Source organism: Tupaia chinensis, unplaced genomic scaffold (genome assembly GCF_000334495.1).
Source record: "Tupaia chinensis unplaced genomic scaffold, TupChi_1.0 Scaffold000139_1, whole genome shotgun sequence".
Lineage (NCBI taxonomy): Eukaryota > Metazoa > Chordata > Mammalia > Scandentia > Tupaiidae > Tupaia > Tupaia belangeri.
Window position 1 is genome coordinate 3,482,389 of NW_006159609.1, and position 24,993 is coordinate 3,507,381.

A 24,993-nucleotide genomic window follows, 5' to 3' on the forward strand; every position below is an offset into this window, starting at 1 on the left:
TAGTTAATAGTGACAAGATTCCTGGTGTCTATAACACAGGTTATAAAAGTTTACAAGGCAGAGTAAGATTTGTGGAATGTATTGAATAAACCTGGTAGCTAAAAGTATCAGTCGGTTACTTACACATATTATGAAATTTTCCTGCAGAGAAAGCATCACTCTCTGGTCACTGACTGAAATGCTCTTTTGTCAAGATCATGATATTGTAGAATTATCATCACATCATGAATAGATATCCTGGTTGGACTCATATGTAGTCAGACATGGCTTCTCCTTCAGTGTTGGAATGAGCATAACATGATATTATATGGTGCAGTGGGCAATGAAATAGGCATTTGTGTTGTTTGAGTTTTATATATTTGCTTGTATGCTTCACTGTATTTTGAATTAAACATGTTATAAAAAGTGGTTAAAAAGTATATTAACATTGACTTCTCTAGAAGAATTCAGTAATTGTTTTCATCCTTGGTAGGTTTTAAAGGGAAAATTCTACCCAGTCCTTTTGAGGATTGATACCACAGGGTTAGAATCTATGATATCTTTTAAGTAAAATAGCCTGTGTAACTGTCTCAGAAACTGCACATTGAATACAATTTCAGAACAACTAGGACAGTTGCAGAGTATATTTTGACTTTGGAATGTACAGCAAGATTTCACCATGGAACCTTGATTCATTTGCGTCTTCCCTAGGTGTTTTTCCATCTCCCAAAGGAGAGAATTCACAGAGATGGGGTTTTTAACTCTTTGATCTGCTGAGCACTGCTGAGATGACTTAGATAACATCTTGAGAATTCATTGACTCAATCAAAATTTACTGAGTGCCCAACAGGTTTCAGGCATTATATTAGATACTGAAGACACAAAGTCAAATAAAAAGTGATATATACCCTTACATTTTATTGATAAAATGAGAGAGATCAAAATGATTAGGAGACCCAGATATTTTTACTTTTTTTTTCCATTTTTCAACCTTTTTTTGTGTATCCTCTCTTTCATGTACTCATTTAACATCAGCATTGCCATCATGGCTAGCGTTAATTTTGTACTCACTGAGTATCAGACATCATTCTTAGAGCTTTATTTGTACATCACATCTTGCTGTACCCCGCCCTCCCCAAGGTCTTCCAGCCAACCAGGATCACAGGCATAACCACTGGTACTCAGGTCAACCAGGGAACTGAACTCTGGACCTTCCCATACAGATGCTCCAGTATCATGCAGTGGTGCCCTACCTCTTATGCTGCCATAGCTGGGCCCCAAATGCTGTTCTCAGAAATGAATGAACTTCTTTAAATACGTGCTAAAAAAGGTTTAGCCACAGTGATGCAGTAGTAACACAATGCAAGGCTGGATGCCATATGAAAGACTGGGGTTTGGTTCCTGGATTGACCTGTACACACAGGAATGCATGTGTGTGCCCATAATCTTGTCTGAGAACAGCTCTGGTGTGGATTCATGGCATGAGACATTGTTGAGTATTCTCTCTCTCGTCTTATTTTCTTTGAAGAAATAATACACTTAAAAAATAAGTGCCAAGAAACAACATTTTAATTTTAAAAGAGTAGGTTTACGGAACCGGCATATTATGTAATGGTTACATCACTGGACTCCCATGTAGTCAACTGTAGTTTGAGTCCTGGATCTAGTGGCTGAAAACTCACACCTGGTGCGCAAGTGCATGTTCCCAAAATCTGGAGTGGAGAATGGAGGAGAAGGGATTGCAGTGTGGCCATTCCCCCTTGGGGGTGATTTCTTGCTTTCTCCTTGTCTGTCTGTTTTCTGTTATGTTTCTCTGTCTCTCTGGCGAGCACACATGTCCTATAGCGAAAATCTCTCTCTCCCTCAAAAAAGAAAGAAAGAAAAAGAAAAGAGTAGGTTTACATCTGATAATATAGTGCCCAGGTTAACTTTTCCTGGAAGCATAGTTCAAACACTGTTTATAATAATAACTCCTAATATTAACAATTCATGTTGTCATCATACTCTCCTGATGTCATATACTTCTAGGTGAATCATTTTTCTAAAGTGATGGCAAAGCACTCAGTGTGGTCCACATTTTATATAATCGAGTGTTTAAAACATTATTAAATAATTTACAAAGCTTTGAGACCAGAATTCTAATCCCCAGTTTATAGAAGAGGAAACCGAGGTTCAGAGAAGTTGAAAATTTTTCTGGTGGTCAAATAAGTGATGGAAACAGAATAAAACCTGGATCCACCTATTCATTTTCCACCACACCAAGATTCTAGAGACTGGCAATGTGATATTTTAGCATGTATCATTGCTTATCCAGAGAACTCAGGGCAGCAAAGATCTGTAATTAGTAACATGTGGATTATGCTAAAACTGTTGTTCAGGTGAATTGATTGACAGTAACACAAATCTTTTCTCCTAACTGTAAAGGGCTTCTAGTAACTTTTAGAGGAGCTGGCAGACATATACCACTCTGCCTTCGGCCATTTATCTGTCTAAGGAATTAATGAGCGTTTACCACATGTTGTGTACTAGTCTAAATCCTGAGAATACGTCTGTAAATAAATAGAAGAGATCTCTTGTGGAGTTTACATGATTACAGTCCTTCTCTCTTGTCCAGTCACATGTCAGTAGCTTATGGAGATTAGAATCCCTCCTCCCCATTAAATGAAGTGATTTTATCTTCATAGATTGTTGATCCCTATTGTATACCATCAGAAAAAAAAATGAGGTCAAAACAGAACTGATCTACATAAGCTGTGTAGTGATCGAAGAATGTTACTTCAACAATTTCTTTGAATAGCTTTCTTTTTTTTTTTTTTTTTTTGAGAGAGAGATTTTCACTGTAGGGCGCGTGCGCTCGCCAGACAGATAGAGAGAGACATAGAGACAGAAAGCGAGAAATCACCCCCCAGGGGGGATGGTCATGCCGCAATCCCTTCTCCTCCATTTTCCTCTCGGGATCTTGGGCACGCACGCACACGCGCCCGGCATGAGTTTTAAGCCACCGGGTCCGGGACACAAACTGCGGTCGACTACGTGGGAGTCCAGCGACATAGCCATTACGCTAACTGCTGGTTCCCAACAAATTCTTAACTAGGGAATAAAGATGCTGTGTTATCGAGTAGGCACAGCTTACTCTGAAGAAATGAATGAAGGAATAATAATTGCCTGGGAATATTTATAGAACTAGTTTTATGTAATGAAAATTGTATAACTTTGTTTCTGATGTTGCTAGTTATCATAGCAACTTCTATGCTGTGTAATAGAACTCTACAGAAATATTTCATTTCTACATGCAGTCTCATTCAATGAAATAATATATTTATTTTTATTGATCGATTGTTCATTGTGCTAGATACTATGTTAAGTGCTAATTTTATATTATCTCATGTATTTAAGTCATGCAATCAGCAGATATTTAATAGGACCATGTGCTAGGCATGATTTAGTATTGAGAATATGGCAGTGACCAGACACATGGACCCCTAATGCTTACATTCTGGTTGGAGGGATTTGCAGGGGAAGGGTTGGCGAGACAGAAGACAAACACATAAAATATATAGTTTGAGTACTAGAGTGAAAAATAAAGAAGGGTAGAGGGTTTGGAAGTACTCTTTTCCATTTTAGCTGAGACTAAATAATTTGCTTGAGGCATGCCACTAGAAAATGGCAGAGAGAGTGTTCAAACTCATGCTCTAAATACCTAACTTTTTATTCACAGCTTTTATTATTTTTTTTCCAATTTATTTATTTGCATTCATTCAGTGTACGTCATTACAGCATACAAAATGAAATTTTCCATCCAGAGTACACTATATATTGTCTTAATCAAGCACATCAACAAACGTTATTGTCAGCAAATGATCTTCCATTTCTTGTTTTCTGTATGTGTTGCTTTTTTTCCCCCCATCTTTGACTCCCTATCTCTTATCCTCTGCCATTTCCCATTCTCCTCCCACACTGTCTCTGGTATCTATATTTGCTTTCTATACTGTTTTTCCCCCACATTTTGTTGAATCACCAGAGACCCTAATCAATCCAAATACCCTCATAGCAAACACAGGTGACACACACATTTCAATAGCTGCAGTAGATTGAGAAGGCTGCTTTAAGATGGTTAACCCCTACATATTCAGAAGCCAAATGTGCAGAGGGGTGGGGTGGGAGCTAGCACTGTTCAAGACGAGCCTATTTCTTTTAGCTTAATCAAAGCTAACAAAGTCAATAACCTCATGGAGTTCAAAATTTTTATATTAGTTACCATTTGGAAGTTTGTCCTGACTGATTTTTGAGGCACAATATATACGTGTTGTTAAGGATAGTATTTGGGTTGGGTGGTTGGTTGGTGCTATTCATGAAGAAATGATGCTATTTCAGAGGGTCAGTATCAGGCTTCTTGTCTCCTTCTTCTATATGCCATTTCAATTTAAACACATTTTTGTAACCTCAACCAGATAGAAATAACATTGCTTAAGCAGGCCAAGTATTCTAGACAGGTTAGGTCAAAAGATTGGCTGTCTGCCATTGGTTAAAGCTTCAGTCAAAGCCACAGGCCAGAATTACAGGAAGAAACAGAGATACCATTTTTATGAAGCAGCCTCTGTCTTTTATGAAGGACAAAAAAAAGAAAATATCATCTCAAAAAAGAGCCTTCTGTTATTGTTTATCTAGTGACTGGTGCATTGAGGTTGAGATTTTGGGTCAGGGCCTATGACTTTTACCTTAATTCAAGGTAGTTGTTATAGTACATGTAGAAGTCTAATGATAATGAGAAATAAACTCTGGTTAGAAGAAGAAAATGAAACTTTAATCACAGATGGGGATATCATCAAGGATAATACAAATGGTATTTCTGTTTTACCTGGGAAATGGGAGGAGATTACTAACCTCAAGATAGTCCTGAAACTGAAGTCTTAGAAAGGAGAACCACAGTGTGCAGATGATAAGAAGACTCAAAAAATGCAAGAATCTCTTTCTCCTAGTTTCTTTAACTTCTTCCCAAACACTGCTCCTCTAATTGTAAGTCTAGATTCTGAGGTTTTCATGAAAAATTACTCCAGTTCTTATGGTGGAGAAGAAAGCCCTCAGGAATTTTGTCAGCCTCATCTTTCTGCCTTAATTTCCTTTGACTCTTAGTCCTCTTGACATTTCATCTTAACTTATTTACCATTATCCCATTTTATTTGGTAATCAGACTCCAGAGTGACGTAAGACTTGAAAATACTAGAGGATTTTGCTTCTGATAATCATTTCCAATTCAATTCCTACAACCCAGTGTATCTAATACTCAGAACAATATTAGTGGACTTCATGACTTTCTCCTGTGACTAGAGATGGAATGATAATCCCCCAAAGTCCTTCACATCAATTGACTAAGACCTGCAAAGACTGAAATCACTAATGAAATAGTATTCAAATTTTATGCCATTGCAACATGTTTGATTTTTTTAAAGGTAGTTTCACTTAGCTAATATAAAGAAAAAAATAACTTAATGATTCAGTAAAATCAGTGTTATCTGAGCTCATTGAGAATTACTTTATTTTCTTTTTCTTTCTTTTTTAATTGGCAGAGAGCACTGGTAGTTGCCAGAAAGAGAGACAGAGGAGAAGGAGAAAGCACCTCACAATGGGATGTGATCACACCACAATCCCTTCTTCATATCTCCATTCTCTCAGAATTTGGAACACATATAACACACACACACACACACACACACACACGCACAGGCCCTGCATGTTTTTCAAGTTACTAAGGCTGGGATTCAAACCACAGCTGACCATGTTGGATCTTATTCTCTTATAGTGTAGGGCCTGATCTTATTCTCTTATAGAGTATAGGGCCTGCCTAAGGATTACTTTAAACCTTACTTTTTACTTTCTTATTTGCTAGCTATATATTCATCTTTAGAGTAAACCATTTCAAATAGTTTCTCTCTCTCTGTCTCTCTCTCTCTCTTTTTCTTTTTCTAAATTAGACTTTTAGGAACTGGGATTCAGGGTGATTAAATGACTTTGCCAAGGACAAATGATTATGTATCTGAGTTGTGCTCAGTGGAAGATTTTCTACCTCTGCTATACATTTCTCAAATATTTTGGAAATTAAATGACAAGTTCTATAAAGTTAGTTTTTTTATTCCTTTTTAAAAAATAATTATTTAATTTTATTTATTCATACATTTATTTTAATTTGACCAGAGAGAGAGAAAGGGGAAGTGAGAAAGCAAGCCACCAGGTCCAGGACTTGAACAGTGGTTGGCCATGTGGGAGTGTCCAGTGCCTTAACCACCACTCCACCCGCAGGTCCCAGTTTTTTTATTCTTTACTGTTTCCCAGATGCTTGTATAATTTTTTTCTAGGGTACATTGTTTGAATTACAGAAACACACAGTAACCTTTATTTCTGGGGCAGAAGACTCTGATTATGGATGATTTCCAAAGAGCATTACTTAGAGTTTAAATATAGTTAAATGAAATCTTTTCATTGGAAACTTGCCTCTGTCATTTGAAAAGTAATATTTAAGGGAGATGGATTTTTTTCCAGTAATAAATAACTGATCTCAATGGCTTGTTTTAAAATTGTATTAACAACAGTGTTATTGTTTATCTATTGGGAAGTTTGTACATTGAAAGACATATAAATAGTATTCCATTCTTTTACAAGATTAGGTATGATTTGCTTTCCACTTGGCATGTGATGAGTGAAATTTAGAAAGCTTTTTGTCTCAATTATTGGCACATTTAAATGGCATGTGGTGCCAGATGCTCTTAAGGCTTCAAAATAGCCTGGGAAGAGTTTGAACCATAGGCTACAGCTAATAAGCTGTTGATGTTTCTCCACCCAGCCTTCCTTTAAATCCAAGTCATTGTTTGCTACAATTTATTAGCAAAGGCTGCCTCCTTCTGACTGTTTCACTTGGTAAGTTACACAGTATATGGTCTTCATCCAGTTTTCCTTTGCACTGTTCGTTTCTTAAAACATATCCATATAGGTGGTGAAAACTAGAAATGGTGAAGTATAATTTATTTTTTCTCTTAAACTTTTAGCCAATGATACCAACTCTGTTTAAGTGGGTCTTAGAATTTCATGCCTCTATTAAATGTGTTCAAAATGTTGAACAACTTTTCATTTGCCTAACGATAAAAACAAAAAAATAGATAAGATCTTACTATTCCAATGAGATAATCCATCATCTGACCATCAAGCAAAAACTCAGTGAGAATTGCTATAATATTACATTCTAATTGGCCATATATCCTAAAGTAAGACATTTAAATGATTTTTCTTTTTTACAACCTTGAAAAATCATTTATGTTTCTGTCTGGATAGTCAAGGGAAAATACTCGACTATGTAAAACATGAAAGGCAAACAAGTAGAAAAGTTTTGGGCAAAAAAAAAAAAAAAGATGATCATTGTATTGAAAAATTTAGAAGGAAATTGTCTGGAAGATGCTTCTAGAGAATCATCTGGGTTATTGCCATTGGGATAACAACAAATAAATTGTGGTAAGAAAGTTAGACTTTCATCAGTGAGGGCATCTCCTAAAATAATATAAATTGCTAAAACTACATTTTTTTTCCAGAACTGTATGTGCCTATAAGAAGGTTTGCTTTAAGTATTCCCTAAAGTTAAAATTAGAATGAGAATCCAATTCTGCTATCACTTCAGTGAAATAAGACTTGAGTGATAAAGAGTGTGAAAAAATAAATGGCTGATGGAGAAGCATGGTTAATACTTCAGTTTTGAAGACCACATATTTAAATATAGCTATTACAAAAGAAAAGATAGTGTATAGTTGAATGAGATGTGTGGTAGGATTCCAAGATTATTATGAAGAATGAGAAGAATACTTAGGAACCACATTCTAACAAAAGTAAGTAGACATCATAAAGACCAACAACAATAACAAATAGCAAATACAGTATGAGAAAAGTGAAGGCATTGCATCTGTTATTAAAATTAATATGAGTGAGACTAAGTCATGGTAGTGCAGGTGGTAAGGTGCCAATACAGGTTATTGGAGCCATGTGAGAGGCATGTGAAGTCCAGGTTTAGATCTCAGGTCAACCTCAACATGCTGAGAATGCTCTCAAGCGGTCTGTGATCCTTCCTGGTTAGGAGGTTGGTGTGATGAGTGTCTGTCAAAGGAATCTATCTTCCATGATGGAAATAAAGTTAAAAAAAAATAATAGAGTGGATTGAGTATCCTATGAAAAGTTTAGTCTAGAACTGGAACACTTACATACTGCTCACAAATAAATGTACCTTGAAACAATGATAATATTCTCCTCTTTAAAAAAGTGTAGGCAAGGACCAGCAGGATGTGTGGTGGTTAAGTTGCTGCACTCCCATATGGTGGACAACAGTTCTAGTTCTGGACCTGGCAGCTTGAAAATCATGCCAGGTGTGTGTTTATACATGCCCAAAATCCCAGAAAGAGAATGGAGAAGTGATTTTGGCATGGTCATTACTCCTGGGGGTGCGGGGTGCTTTCTACTTTCCCTCTCACTCTCTCTCTTTCTCTGGTGAGCATACATGACCTGTGGTAAAAAATCTTTGGGAAAAAAATGTATTCAAGAAAATGTTTTTTAATAAAAGGGTAGGCAAATAATCTGTCAGGCAGGAACAAACTTATTGAAAGCAGAGGATACACTATTACTATCTGATCAATTTGATTACAAGACCAAAGGAAAAAAATCTAAAGAAACAGAAAAAAAAATTATGAACAGCTCGAAACAAAAAAACAAAAAGTCTTAGTTCTTTGGAAGTAGAACAACACTCCTTTAATTAGCAACTATATATTAAACAATAAAAACTAAAGTTATATATTATCTTGAAATCAGTAAAAAGTGTAACACTTCATATAGAAACTCACAGGTAGAGCTAAAACTACATTTAAGGAAATTATAGACATAGTACTCTTATTACTAAAATATAAAAATAGAACATAAAGTTAAGTCAAACTTAAGAAACTAAAAAAAAAGGTACAACAAAATGAATCAGAGGAGAAAATAGGGAAAATTAAAAGTATCAATGCAAGAGAAAGTAAAATAAAATCAGCAATAACTAACACATTATAAAGTATAAACAATACCAAAGCTTTGGTAAATTTCTTAAACAAATGCAAAAAATATGAAATTTTTGGCAAATTTTATTAAGAAAATAATATATAGGAATAATATAGATTAAATGACCAACAAATATATTTTAAAATTATAAAAGTGATTACATGCCTCTTTATGACCATACATTTGAAATGTGATAAGTTTATAACAAAGTATGAATTAACTTTCTAAAGTACAGAGAATCTGAATAGACTAGTAGCTATATAAGACAATTGAAAAGATTGTTTAAAATTTACCCATTTAGGGACTTGCAGGTGGCGTGGTTGTTAAGGCACTGGATTCCCACATGGCCAGCTATGGTTTGAGTCTTGGACCTGGTGACTTTCTTTCTTACTTTCCCTTTCTCTCTCTCTCTGGTCAAATTGAAAAATAGTAATAACAACTGGAATTAAATAAATAATTCTTTTAAAAAATTTCCCCATATGTTTTATATATGAAGTGTTATAATTTTCATTTATTTTTTTGGAAAATTTATAATTTTATATTTTTTTCTCTTTCATATATTGGTTATTAAAAGAATATAGTTTCATTTCCAAATGGTGCCAGTCACTGATGGTCTTGTAAGTTATCTTTTTTTTTTTGAGAGGTTTTTGCTATAGGTGCATGCGCTCACTGGAAAGACAGAGAGACAGAGAGACAGAAAGCAAGAAATCACCTCCTGGAGGGATGGCCACACCTCAATCCCTTCTCCTCCATTCTCCTCTTGGGATCTTGGGCATGCACGCACACGTGCCCGGCATGAGTTTAAGCCACCGGGTCCAGGACTCGAGCCGTTGTCGACTACATGAGAGTCCAGCAACATAGCCATTATGCTAACTGCTGGTCCCAAGTTATCTTATTTTAAGCAGTAAATAATTTCTCTGTTTAAACCACTACTAAAGGATAATAAAACAAATTTTCCAACTTATTTTCCTAAGATGTCATTATTCCAATTTAGAAGCTTGGTAGGTTGGAGGGAGTGAGAGAAGAAAGAAAATGATAGAACATTAATTTACATAAAATTTCTATGGAAATCGTATTATATATAAAAGAAATGCTAACCAAAAAATACCCATATATTCTATCAATGTAAAGGTGTTTTAATATTATGGGTCAGTTCCATGGCACAGTGGTGATGCACTTCTGAAGGAAAGCTGAATTCCATATGGTGACTGTGGTTTGAATTAATGGCCTGGTCAGCCTGAAGTACACCAGGCACATAGCAAGTGGCCAAGCTGAAGGGCTTGGAAGACTAATGGAAGAGAATGGCAGTATGGCCAGACCTGGGAATGGTGCTCCTCTCTTTTCTCTCTCATACTCTCCCATGTGCATGCACATGCCCTATCACAAGTGCAGACAAAAAAACAAAACAAAACAAAACAAAAACCGATTAATAAATAATAAAAGAGATCATACTATATATGTATGTTATTGTTTAACTTCTCACTCATTTTAAATATATTATGGGCTTGTTTCTTTCTCTTTTTTTTTTGTCTCTGAAATATTTATTGATTGATCCATATCTTCTACTCTAAAGTGGAATGTCACATTTATCATGTATTGAGTTCTGATGTATATAGTACTGGCATCTTATTTCTAAACTTTGTTGCACTGATATGCACTTGTACCATACTAGTTTAAGATAGCTTTTAAATAAGATTTAATGTATAAATGGGCAAAATGCTTTTCTTACCTTACTTTTACAAAATTCCTCTGCAATTACATAGAATATAGTTATTCTAATGCACTTGAAAGTAATTTTGATCAACATTTTTACAATTCCAATTAAAATGGTATTAACTTTGTATTTTAAGTGAGGGATAATGGATATTCTAACTTACAAAGTGATCCTTTAAAAGAATATGACGTATGTCTTTATCTTTTAAGTTCTTCAGTAAAGTTTTATCATTTTCTTCATTTAGAGGCACTAAATGTCCTAAATTGTTATTATTTTGTATCAGAGTCATTTGACCTCAGTTAGCACCATTAGCATCTATGAAATATGAAACTGTTTGACCGCTGTGTAACATATCACTGAGGAAAGCCAAACTTGAACAACACTTCTCTATGATAACAGTTCTGGTCAGGGCCTGAGTCCAGATGTTAACAGTATTGTGCATTCAGAATTGAAGCATCAATAGAAAGAACTTTGTTTATTGTCCTCTGTGTTAAATATATTCACCAATATTCCTTGTTTAATCCAGTGTGCACAAAATATGGCATTGTTGTAATATGGCAGGGGTATTTATGTGTGTTTTCATTAGGCACAGTGGAAAATCTGTCTACAGTTACAGAATACACTTAATTTTAAAATGCTTCTCAGTGACTGTTCATTTACAACTAAATATGGGCCTAATCTAAGGATCATATTGAGCGTTGTTTGCATATAAATAGTGTGGTGATTTTTAAAATAATAAATTAATAGAGTTGAATAAGGATTATCTTATTAATGGAACAGCATACTATTTAATTTTTTTTTATTTTTGTAGTTTCTGATGTATAATTTGTTTCAACAAAATTCAATTGTCCCATGGAAAGAATAACCACATTTTCTCTACAGACATTTTGAGAGACATGAATTTATGAAAATATCTTAAGAAAGTCTAAAACAAAGCCTAGAGAGAAATGTTTGCTGAAAGCATGAAGTTCCAAGAAGAAAAGGTTCAGAGAATTAAAGCCAATGTATAGAGAGGCTAACAATTGGAGCAGAGACAAAAGAGTACTTAAAAAGCTCTCAGATGATTTTCATTCTGCTACAAGTGGCACTATTCTTTCTGTGCGTTTAAAAGCAGATGGTGTCCATATAGTCGGAATGCAGCAGAGAAGTCAAAGCAATTATTCATTTCCTGCAAGCTTCAGAAATGTGCTGTGGAGGGAAAAAGTTGCTTTGGGTGCCTGCATTATGTAGATTCCTTGTCTTTGCTGATTGAATTTTGAGAAAAAATTACACAGTTTTCTAATTGGCCTGTGTTGTAATTGTTACTCTTGTAGTAATCAGATAAAAAAAAAGTTTTCAATGCCATTTACTTTGAGGTTGTTTAGCAAAGGCTATAATGTTTACAATATATTAAATAAGTAAAATGTGCATCAGGTACATTTCCCATCCTATAACCAGCTTCTGGTTCCTTGGCCTAGATTCTATGCTGAAGAAGAGCCTTGTCACTATAATCCTGTCTCATTTTATAAATGGCTTAACTTTGCTTGTCTACTTTTCAATAACTTTCTTATATAAAACATTCGATTTCCCCACCAACCTTGTTCATATCGTCTGTCTTTCTAGATTTTCTTTTCTAGTATGTCCTTTACTTATTAATTTTCAGGATTCTTCATATTTTAGAAACTTTGGCCTCTATAAGTTTGATGTATATGTGTTCCAATTCATTTAATTTTTCTTGTTTTTTTTTTTTTCCTTTCATAAAATTCAGATTAATCAATGGGGTCATTTTAATTATTGGGCCAGTTTAATTATGGATAACTTTCAGACGAAGAAACTAAGACATGACAAAATCCAGAGTCATATATATGTAACATAGATATATTTATGTGTGTGTGTGCATATATATTTTTTCCACCTCAAAATCTGACAAATCCTCAAATATCTCAATTTAACAAAAATATTGATGTTATCAAAAGACTATATTGCTTTGGAATAACAGAAATTTACCTGAATCATTTTTAAAAGAATTATCTTATTTACATTTATTATTTATTAATTTATTTTAATTTGACCAGAGGCGGAGAGAGAGAGCGAGAGAGCAAGAGAGCGAGAAAGCGAGACAGCGAGCTGCCCGGTCTGGGACTTGAACTGCAGTTGGCTATATAGAAGCCTAGCATCCTTAACCACCATGCCACCTGCCGGGCCCATTTCCCTGAATATTGATCTCATCAATTTACTAACCTAAACTTGATAAAGGTCAATTCCATGTTTGCATAAAGAAAATACTAATTCTTAACATGGAGGGCTTAGTAAAGATAGGGAATAATACAGATAAAGCAGCTAGCAACATGTGCTGAGGTGTAACAAATTATTAGTATTATCTGTATATATCATAGATATAGAATAAGTATAAAAGTATAGAATATATTAACAGATATTCTCATATAGTATATAGATATCTACCTCTATCATGTGTTTTTTATTTGCTATTTCTCTTATTCTAAAATATCCTATGAGTTCTTTGAGAGTAGAAGACTGTATTTTGTTTGTGCATTTATTTTAATCTTTTTTTAATATTGTGCTCTATACATATTTATTGTCTTAATTAATTCAAAAAGGGTAAACTTTTAGATGCTTAATCCAAGAAGATAGGGGGACAAAATTATTAGTTTCTTGCTTTGTTGTGTTTTACTTTCGACAATTTGTAGTTGTATATTAAAATGACTTATTTTTTCCTAGATGGATTTTGTGACATAAATTTTGTGTTAGTGACTGTTAGGGTTTGTTTTTATTTAGGTATATTTATTTCTGCTGAGAAAGAAGCAGCCCCAACTGGTTTTTCACACTGCAATCTATAGCCAATATCAACCAGCCCAGATCATCAGCACACACATGGGCACCTGTTGTATATATGGAGACCCCAGCATGTGAAGTCAGTTTCTTCCCCTGTGGGTCCAGCACTATAGAGTGTTGCATCCTTTCTGTACCACAATCAACCCGATTGTTGTTATTTTTGTTTAAAGTAAGAAAATTTCAGGGGTTGGAAATTTAATTTTATGTTTTACTTGTCCATTTAATTTAACTCAGACCATAGTAATCTACATTAAAACACTAAGGAAAAGTCTAGGGACTTATATAAATCTGAGGACTTCAATTTTACTAGTTTTCTTTTTTTCGTGTGTACGTAAGGTTTTTGCCATAGGGCATGTGTGCTCACTCGAGAGAAATAGAGAGAGAGATACTGAGAAGGAAAGTGAGAAATCACTCCCAGGGGGAATGACCACACCACAATCCCATTCCCTCCTGGGATTTGGGTGTTTGTGTACACACACACACACACACACACACACACACACAGACACACTGACACACACTCAGCATAATTTTCAAGTTTCTAGGTTCAGGACTGAAGCTACTGTCGGCCATGTGGAAGTCCAGCACCATAATCACTACGCCACCTGCTGGCCTCTAGTGGTTTTCTTTTTAATCTCTTAAGATTTGTAGGGACTAATACAGTATTCTTCTTGTTTTAAGTATGTATGGACTTATATTAGGCCTTCAGTTTTACTAATACAAGTGAGAAAAATGATTCTGATTTTTCTTTTTCTTTTTTTCCCGCATGAACTTTGTTTAACTCCTTGTTTGTCTCTAAATTTGATGTCTATGTATTGGTTTAATGACAATTATGTAACTTTAAAAGCACAACATTCATTATTAAGTACACTCAGTTCTTGCAGGTCTTGCAAGTTGGGTAAGATTTTTTTTCCCTGGAGGATATGTCGCTAAGGTTTTATATTCTCGGATGTAATGAATGGCGTTGGTGCTTGCAGTTTAGAGAGGAAATAAGTAATAAGGTAAATGGTTAGCATGAGGCCTGGTTCTTTTGTATAAAGTATTGATTAGAAAGCTTCTTTTAAATTTTAACTTGTGTCAGTACATATTAAATATTCTTATCAGTGGTAGTAAAGATTAATAATGAGAAAGAGGTGATAGTAATCATGATAATGGCATAAGCTATACTTCCCAAAACACTTATTCAGGAAACCTTTGCCTGTGCCAGTGTCTTGAATCATTCCCTCTGTGTTTTCCTTAAAGTAGCTTAATAGATTGGAGCTTTGTGTTGAAGCCTTAACCAATTTTGAGTTAATTTTTATAAATGGTGAGAAATGGGAGGTTCTAATTTCATTCTTTAGTATTCTTCTCAGTATTTCTTTTTTTCTGTTTTATTTTGATTTTTATTGAATTTTTCTAATATCCTAAGATGAAAGCTCATCTTATTTTCATTGTTTCAAAAATTAATCATAGTCCTTCAAGTGTATTAAATTGTCTTTGAATATATTTGAAATCAACTCATAAATGTTATAGACTATGTGCCCACTTTTATGACCTTCTAAATGGCAAATCCTACTTCCATTTTACAGAATAATTTTAAAAATATGTGCTTTTCTCATCTGGAAGGGCTGGAGTTTGTTTAGTTTTATTTCTAAAAATTACTTTTAATGTATAGTTATAAACTTGTGACCTTAGAATTCTGCTTTTATGCATTTTGCGTTATAAAATATAGTGGCTTTTGTGATATAATAAGTGGTAATATTTTGTGACGTTCCATAGATATGTTAAAACATATTTTCTGTGGAATAATATTTATTTGTATTAAATCTATCTTATTAATTATATTTTAATCTTTACATCTTGATTTTACTTACTTGAATCATTAGAGTATGAATATGTATGTTAGTCTTCTGTTAAAATTATGATTTTGTGGCATGAGAGAATCTGAGGTCAATGTATGAGAAAGGACTAACTCAAGTCTAATCTGAAAGCATTTTCCCTTGTGAGATTTGTGCTACTTTACTTAGAGGCACAGATTTCCCAAATCTTTGATAGGGATATAGAGTAGAAGTTGCCATATGCATCTTTCCATCAGGTTGCTGATTTTATTCTGTTCTTTTTAGGTTTTTGCCATAGGGTGTGTGTGTGCTTACTGGAGAGACAGAGACAGAGAGAGAGAGAGAGAAAGAAAGTGAGAGGTCACTCCCTCTGGGGGGGGAGGATGGGACAATGGCCACACTGTAGTTCCTTCTGCTCCATTCACCTGCACCTGGCATGATTTTACAACTGCCAGTTCCAGGACTTGAGACAAGGTGAACCATGTGGGAGTCCTGCTCCTTAAGCACCACACCACCTGCTGGCCCCTGATTTTGTTCTGTTTTAAAGATCAAAACATATATCAGATAAAGACAGTTAATCTATCCTCACCACAGTAGAAGAGGCTTTTTTGTTTTGTTTTGTTTTTACGCTCATCTAGATGTAAATAGCTGGTTGGTCTCATCGGTGATGTGTATTTGTTTCTTTTTGTTACTTTTCATAACTTTTTAAATAGGTAAGTGAGGAAAAATTCTAACCATTAGCCACCTTTGTATCCTAAAATAAATCAGATCATGTCCTTTCAAAGTTATTGTACTTTATCTCATCAGTGCAGTGGTCTTCAGTTGCAGGATTGGGGAAGTTTTGCATTAATCAAGAGACTGGAAAAAACAAACAAATAAGAGAGCATGTGTTATTGATTTGGTGATTTAATTTCTATTTGCATATTCTGTGCCAACCATCATTATGAGCAGTTAAAATTTTGATTAATCATTTAGATCTCTAGAATTGTATTTCACATTTCTGCTAGATCAATCCATAGGAATATCAATTTTTAAAAAATGTTTATTTCCATCTTTTGAGAGAGACAGAGTACCTCTCTTCACACTGCAATCCTTCCCCACTCCACTCAGAATCATGGGTGTGTGCAGGTGTGCACAGCAGGTTCAGGTTGACCAAGAATCTGAACTCAGGCCTCTTAGTGGTTCCAGAATCATGCAAGATCTCCCTGTCACCTATGCTACCCCAGTTGGGCTGGAATATCAATGTTTAAAGGTAAATAGAGATTCTTTATTTTTTTATACATTATTATTTTTCATTCCAGGAATAACTGAGAAAAATTTGTGTTCCTAGATTCCCTGGACTTCATTTGATCAGTTTTGTTTGTTATTATTATTATTATTATTATTATTATTATTATTATTATTATTATTATTATTATTATTATTATTATTATTATTATTATTATTATTATTATTATTATTATTATTATTATTATTATTATTATTATTATTATTATTATTATTATTATTATTATTAGTGAATTCTTGGGGATAACTAGAAGTTAGAGAAGGAAAGACAGTGGCATGGATGTAGTCTGCAAGGCTAATTGTTTGTATTCTGTGTGATCAGGATGGAGGTTGTATTTTGAAAGATATCTATACTAGTTATTATTCTGCCATTTTCTACACTTTTACTTTGTCTAGTATTGGAGTACTGTTAATACGTATCTTAGAGGCAACAGTATGTAATAGTTGAAATTCTGGTTTATGACCAGCATAGGGGTGAAAACCTCTAGAATGGTCCTGCTATATACTCTTCATTAAGGAATTAAATTGCAGAGTTTTAAGGAGAAGGTGTCTAAAGATGAGACAATTAGTGAAAGATTAGAATTTTACTTTAAGTTTGACAGATAGCAAGTCTTCATTAATTTGGGGGAAATAAATTTTAACAAATAAGCTGGAGAAAAAGTTGACAGGGCAGAAGAAATGAATGAAAAATAAAGTGGACATAGAGAATATGGCACACTCCCTGGTATGTGATTGAAGAGAGCCTGAGCAAAACCAAGACACCACAACCAGCCAACCCCAAACCAAGCTAAACACCAGACATTTTTAGATCGCAAAAGATGACCATATTTTTAGGTTGAAGAAAAAGATCAGGACAAGGAAAGATATTGGCAATGTAGATCAGAGGGTGGTAAAGCTTTTATATAAAGTGCTAATTAGTGAGCTTTTTAGGTTTCATGGGATTATGTTCTCTGCAGCAAGCACCCAACTCTGCCTTTGTAGCATAAGAGCAGCAAGAGACAGTATATAAACACATGGGCATGGCTGTTTTTAATAAACCTTTATTCACTGTAACAGTCAGTAAACCGGACCTAACCTGTGGGTCATAGTTTGCCAACATCTGATACAAATAGTTGAGGAAAACTGAAGAGAGTAGGGGGGAGCATAAAATGAGGATGGCTATGACTGTAAGACATAATTGCTTTTCGGGTCTGGATCTGGTGTATTTGGTCAGGGAGAACAGAGCTAATGGCCTCAGGTTTCCTAAAGAGACAGAGGGCTATCTAGCCTGTCAAAGTGAGGAGGGGCTGACCATTAAGGACTCATAGAAAGATGAAAATGATTTGGGAATGATTATTGAGAGAAATGAGAGAGGATGATGATAAAGGACAGTATCCAAATGAATGTGTGAACTCTCACTATAAAAAGCTAATTTTTGTGTGTGTTACTTTCTTTTCCACCTTCATTCCCTAAATAAGTACAGAGAGGGAAACTGCTGTATTGATCTGGAATTTAGACTTTGCAGAGTGGATGCACCTGAAGGATTGTACTAAAAGGAATGGAAGATACTGGTGAGACAATAATTCAAGTGATTGGCCATTAGTTTCAAGCTGGCTAGGAAAGAAAAAGACCAAAGGGTCTAGTAAACTTAGAGAAAATAAGAAAGTTAAAGTGCTGGTTATCTCTGTGAGGCCAAAGATCAGAGTTGAAAAATGGACTGAAGAATTATGGTAAGAGATTGAGATCCAAAAGTACATTAACGCAGTAAATGTTTGCTAGGCATTTTTTTTTTTGATAGACTGCTGTTCTGAATATTATCTCAGGTTAATAATTAAAGAGTATAAGCAAGAAAAGTATACAAAACATGTATTCCCAACTGCTAGAGTTTTGATTACTAAGAAGTCATTGACAGTGTTCTGATTATATGAAATTACCGAGTTAATTTTAGTAAGAAAACATGAAGATTTGAAAGTGACAGATTTCACCTATAGTCTTTTAAATTTTCACTTTTTAAAATCTGTTTTATTTTTTCTTTTCAAAAAAAGAGAGAGAGGAAAAAAACCCCTCCAATGGTATGTAGTCACACTACAATCCTTCTTACTCCATTTCTCTATCTATCTCATCAAGATTTGGGGTACACATGCTCACATTCTCAGCATGGTTTTCAAGCCACCGAGCGGCTGGGACTCAAACCCTGGTTGGCCGTATAGGATCTAGCTCCTTCTACACCACATTTTACTACAGTAGTACAGGGCCAGCTTGAAGTTTTTTATTTGTTTGTTTGTTTTGTAGTATTATATTGTTTTGGTTCTGCCCCCAGTTCTAGTTCAATTCATAGAATCAAAGAAAACAGCATTGATATTCCACTGTTATTTTTCTGAAATAAGTTATCATAAATATTAAGAGAGCTTGAATTTAAGATAATTAGAAGATAAAATCATAGTAAAAAGTTGTATATAACATTTGATAAGAATTATAGAAGAAATTTCTGACATGGGAAAAAAATAGCTTCAGTTTATTGAATAATACCAGATTCGGGATGGGCAAGTGGTGTGGTGGTTAAGGTGCCAGACTCCCACATGACTGGTGGTGGTTTGAGTCCAGGACCTGGTGACTTGCTTTCTCACTTTCCCTCTTTCTCCTCATTGTATCTCTCTGGTAAGAGTGTATAAAAATTGAATAATAACAATGGATAAAATTTTTTAAAATACCAAGTTCTATATTATGAACTTTATTTACTTATGGGGAAAAGTTCGTTAAAGCTAAAAATCTAAGTTTTGACAAAACCTGTAAATTGTATTCTTTCTTCTCTTTTCCTAAGCATGGGAATTTAAGGCATCATCTTATGTATGTTTTTAGGTAAAATAATTAATGCAGTAAACTAGGGGAAAAAAACAGTAATTTATTTAAGATTACTTTTTTGAAATAGGAACTTGCCATAGCAAATAGAAGCAGTTGGGTTTTGCTTGCTTGCTTGCTTGCTTTCTTTCTTTCTTTCTTCTTTTTTTTTTTTTTTCCTAAAACAACATAGGCCCCTGTTGAAAGTAACATGTTTTCATTAGGTGATTTCCTATAATGAAAAATAAAATGTTGGACTAGAATATAAATAAGATATCAGATTTCACAACTACAAATAGGACATTGTTTTTAGAAGTATAAACTTATAAAATAGTAGATGAATGTGTGTGCACTATACAATTAAAGATTTTCTGAGGTCTGGGAGGTGGCATGGTGGGTAAGGCACTTGAACTCCCACATGGCCAACATGGTTCGAATCCTGGACCTGGTGACTTGCTTTTGCTCCCTCCCTCCCCCTCTCTCTCTCTGTGTCTCTCTATTGAGCACATGTGTCTTATAGCAAATTTAAAATAATTAAAATAAATGAAATTAAATATATAATTCTTTTAAGAAAAAAATTTTCCAAAGACAAAATGGATTATCTCACAAAGGTAGATATTTCTTTGTTTGTTTCTTTTTTTTGAAGAGGTTTTTGTTATAGGGCTCATGTGCTCACCAGAAAGACAGAGACAGAGAGACAGAAAGCGAGAAATTGCCCCCCAGAGGGATGGCCACACCACAATTCCTTCTCCTCCCTTCTCCTGTTGGGATCTTGGACATGCATGTACACATGCCTGGCGTGAATTTAAGCCACCAGGTGTGGGACTTGAACCTTGGTCGGCTACATGGGAATCCAGTGATGTAGCCGTTAGACCATTTGGTCCCCACAAATGTAGACATTTCTTAAACATGCCAGTTTGAAGAACATTGTCAAGTATACACAATTTTGATATCTAATACTTATTTTAAGGAATTATTTATATAATTTTATTTTTCATTATCATTTTAAAGTTTAATCAGAGAGAGAGAAAGAGAGAAAAAGAAAGAAAGCCACCAGGTCTGGGACTCAAAACACAATCAGTCATATGGGAGTCCAGTGCCTTAACCATCACACAACCTGCCTGACCTAGCATCTAATACTTTTTAAAATTTGGCAAATATTTATTTCCATGCCCTTTTGATTTAGCTGCTTTTAAGGAGGAAGAGTGACGCTTCTGTGTTAAGAGGAAAGACAAATGTAGGTATTGATAGGTATGTGGGTGTGGGACCAAGAAATTCTCTAATAACTTGAGAGTTAGGATCATCTGCTGAGAGAGCCAGAAGGGTAGAGGTTGAAGACTCAGGACCACTTGGCAGTCAGTGGTGAAGGTCCCATTGATCTTTGAGGACATAATTCTGGTACAATTATCAATTTTTGTTATTTGATTTTCTCTAGTGGCTTAAGGTGCCGTAAAAGTAAAGGTGAAGAAGGCCTATTATAGAACAATACAGGTTTAGGGAGGTATATGGAGCTTACACATATTAGGGGATGGGAGTGGGCTTTTATATATATGGAAGTTAAGGCTCAGAAAAGTTAAGAAACTTGCCCAAGGCTATACAGCCAGCATTAAGTGAAGCCTTAATTTATATATCCAAGCCTAACCTTTAAGCTATCATTTGTAGTACCAATCTATTGGTGGTGTTGATGTCCTTGTTTTATTGCAAGTAGCTAGATTTTTTGATATTGTAGTCCGTTATTTTCAGAAGAGATAGGCTTTTGATAAATAAATTAATTCAGTACATAAGTGGCAGCATTACAAATAAAGAAGCTTAGATTATACTTTATGCTGACATGTTTTTAAAAGAAAAACTGTTCTAGAATTTTAAGCTTGTAATAATACAGTAACATGGGCCTTTAATAAAACAACACACACACACATATACTACACACATCCCCTCATGTAGATTCCCTAACTTTTGCTTGAATGAATGTCATCTCCCAGAATTTCACACTAGAGAATTTTTCATTATATTTTTAAAAGAAATATTAATACAACTTGACAAAATAGCTGCAAATATATATTTAAGAACTTAATAATAGACATCTTATAATCAATTTTTAAATTATTTATCCTTGGGGGCATTTCTTTCCTTCTGTATGCAAAGATTACTATGCTGTGGAGCTGGTTCAGCTCTTCTTGTCTTATGTCCTCTCTCCATGCAATCCTTCCACCATGGCTATTTCAGGGTAGCCAAAATTTTTAATTAATGTTTTGTGTATGTCCAAAGATAAGTATCTGTCAGACCAGCAGGTGGCATAGTAGTTAATGTACTGGATTCCCACATGGATGACTATAGTTTAGTCTGGGATCCGGTGGCTTGAAACTTAATGCCACGCTATGTGTATGCAAGCCCAAAATCGTGAGAGAATGGATGAGAAGAGATTTCTATGCAGCCATCTCCCGTGGGGTGTGATTTATCACTTTCCTTTTCTCTTTGCCTGTCTCTCTTTCTGGTGAGCACACATGCCCTATGGCAAAAAATCTGAAAAACAAACAAACAAAAACAAAACAAAAAGTAAACAAAAAAGATATTATTCCAAGAAAGAGAGCTAGGCAGAAGCTGTATCTGCTTTTAAGACTAATCCTTGGGGGACCAACAGTTAGCGTAATGGCTATGTTGCTGGACTCCCATGTAGTCGACCATGGTTTGAGTCCCGGATCCGGCAGCTTAAACTCACACCGGGCGCATGTGCGTGCGTGCCCAAGATCCTGAGAGGAGACTGGAGGAGAAGGGATTGTGGTGTGGCCATCCCCCCTGGGGGGTGATTTCTCCCTTTCTGTCTCTCTATCTCTGTCTATCTGGCAAGCACATGTGCCCTATAGCAAAAACCCCTCAAAAAAAAAAAAAACAAAAAAAAAAAAACTAATCCTTGGAAGGAATATACCATCACTTCCACCATTCTCTATTAATTAAGGGAAGTCACAAAGAACTGCCTAGGTTCAAAGAAGAGACATAGACTCTTCTTATCCTTCTTCTATTACTTCTTTATTTTCCCTTAAGTAGTCTCTCCTTGTCACAGTCCTCTTGCCTGAACCTCCCCAAGTCATTGGGATTGTAGATGGTCCCAGTCTGAGAAGCAGAGTGTTTTAGCAGGGAATGCCACTGTGGCTAGTCTAACTCTACCTCTTAATATGGATGGCAAGGTTGGCATGAACATATGGATCAGAAAATATTGAAACTATTTTTGGAAAATACAGTGTCCCAAAACACTGTCTTTGAAGGTGAAACATAATAAATTTTTCCACAGTGGAAAAGGAAGATACTTAATATTTATAAAAGACCTTCCGTGAACTTGTCACTTCATATGCATGACCTTATTTATTGCTTACAACAATTCTCCTCACACTACAAATGATGAAACGGGCTCTTAAGGGGTGGTGAAATTTGTCAAAGGCCACTTACTATCTAAGTGATAGAGCCAGAATTTAAACCAATTTTTAAAAAATTCTAATTCTCTCTTTTTTTTCATTCTTCTCATTTATGCTCACTTCAGCGAGCAATAATTATAGGGCAAAATACTCAGCTGACATTTTATCAATGTGAGCTCTTTATTATTCAGAATATTCTTTGATCAATAGTACTTCAGTATTTCATATTCATAATAATAACTCCCAAAAGCAATTATAGATCAGATGTATGTATTTAATCAGCAAAGACATTTAATAAAAAATCATTTCTTTCATTTTAATGGTAAGTGCAATGAATTGTTTAATATAATAATTATAATTGTAATACTTATTTAATTGTTTTATAGTGTTCTGTTTATATACCCAACTCCTTGACCCAGTTGTGATTTTCCTAAAATCACAGAAAGTATGTAATTTATAGGTGTCCCTAGAATCTAGAATAGTAAAGAATGCTCAGTAGTAAATATTTACTGAAGAAATGACTTACACTATTGGTACTACATAATGTATTTTCTGTTTGTCAGATTTGATTTACCAGAAAAACCTTACTTCCTGTTTGTAGTAGAGTAATTTCTATAAATAGGGGACTTGAATTGAATTGAATTGAATTTAAAGTAGACTTGAACTGCAGTAAATAGGATCTGTTCAAAAAACATGATGTCCAAATTCTCTTATAGTGGAAAAGTCTTTAAGAATAATCTAACTCAAGCATATTATTTTTCATATGGAGAAACTGAGGCATGGAAAGAGTAAGTATATAGTATCACTCAGTAAAAGCCCAAGACATTATTCTTACCTATGTTTACTTGCTCTTTCACCCTTCAGTTCACTGTTGACTGAATTTTAAATAGGTTGCTAGGAGGAGTCAAGTGTTTCTGTGATTTTTGGAGAATATTTCCTATTTGAGATATATTTCTATATAGTGCCAGTGGCCAATGACTTAGCTTGCATCTTGAGATATCGTTCAACTCAGTTTGATAATTTTATGAAATAGCTTTCCATGGGGAAAATAAAAAGGTGGGTCCCATTTCAGTTAGATATTTTTCTCAGACAGGTGTATTCATATGAAAATAGCACTAAACACAGAATCACAATTATGACATTTATTATCTCTCTTTTAGTAAAACATTTTGTTTCCAAGTTTCTATTTCTTTACTGAAAAATGAAATAATTTTAGAGGTTTTCAAGCTGGAGTTTTATAACCCTCAGGATTGTTTGGAAATGTGGGTGGGGAATTTTTTGTCTCCATAACTGGGAGCACTATTAACAATTAGTGGTAAAATCCTAGGGGGAAAAAAATATTCTTCAGATGTGAGATACACTCATAATAATGAAAAAAAATTGACTAAAATGTCTATAGTGCTTTTATTGAGAATCAGTAAAATCTTTTTTTAATTCTAAAACCAGATTTCCTCATTCTAAAATTTCTTCATAAGCCAAACTGCTTAGGAAAAATGTGTCTTAGGCTCCTTACATGACTAAAAAGTGAATGTTTGCCTTGGGAAACAAAAAACAATTAGCATCTTTTTTCGTTTTATTTCAATGTGACTTTAAATTGGAAGAGTTTACATTTTAAGGAACCTCAAAAGTGAATTATCAAGCAAAACAGATCTCTGGGTCAAGTTCTAGGGTGAGTTCTAGAACAGTCACTTGAGTTAGTATTGGATCTTCTGGGAGCATGGTGTACATTACTGTTTTTCTTTGTTTGTTCATTTGTTTTCTGACAATGCAGGTAGGAAAGGAAGAGAAACAATGGTAGAAGAACAGGTTTAGAAGGTACAGTGTAGAACTGCCTTTTTACCAGCCCACTAAGATGTTTTACAGAGAGGACACTCCAAGGACATGTATATCTCTTAATCATTTATAAATCAGGTTGAGACTTGTATTTAATGGAATTGGATTTGAACTCTGAGAACATCTTTCAGGAATCTGAGCAAATGGTGCTATTTATGGTCTTTAGGTGGTAAGGATGCTGACACATCCTTTTATTACTAGAACTTAAAATATATTGCCAGGATGTCTTTATCCTATTGGA

General features: G+C 34.7%; 1 protein-coding gene across 2 annotated transcripts in view; it reads left to right on the forward strand.

The window, feature by feature from the left end:
* The window catches only part of DLG2 (discs large MAGUK scaffold protein 2), a 1,612,020-nt gene that overhangs the window by 88,506 nt on the left and 1,498,521 nt on the right, over nt 1–24,993 (forward strand). The gene's annotated exons all lie outside the window — the stretch shown is intronic.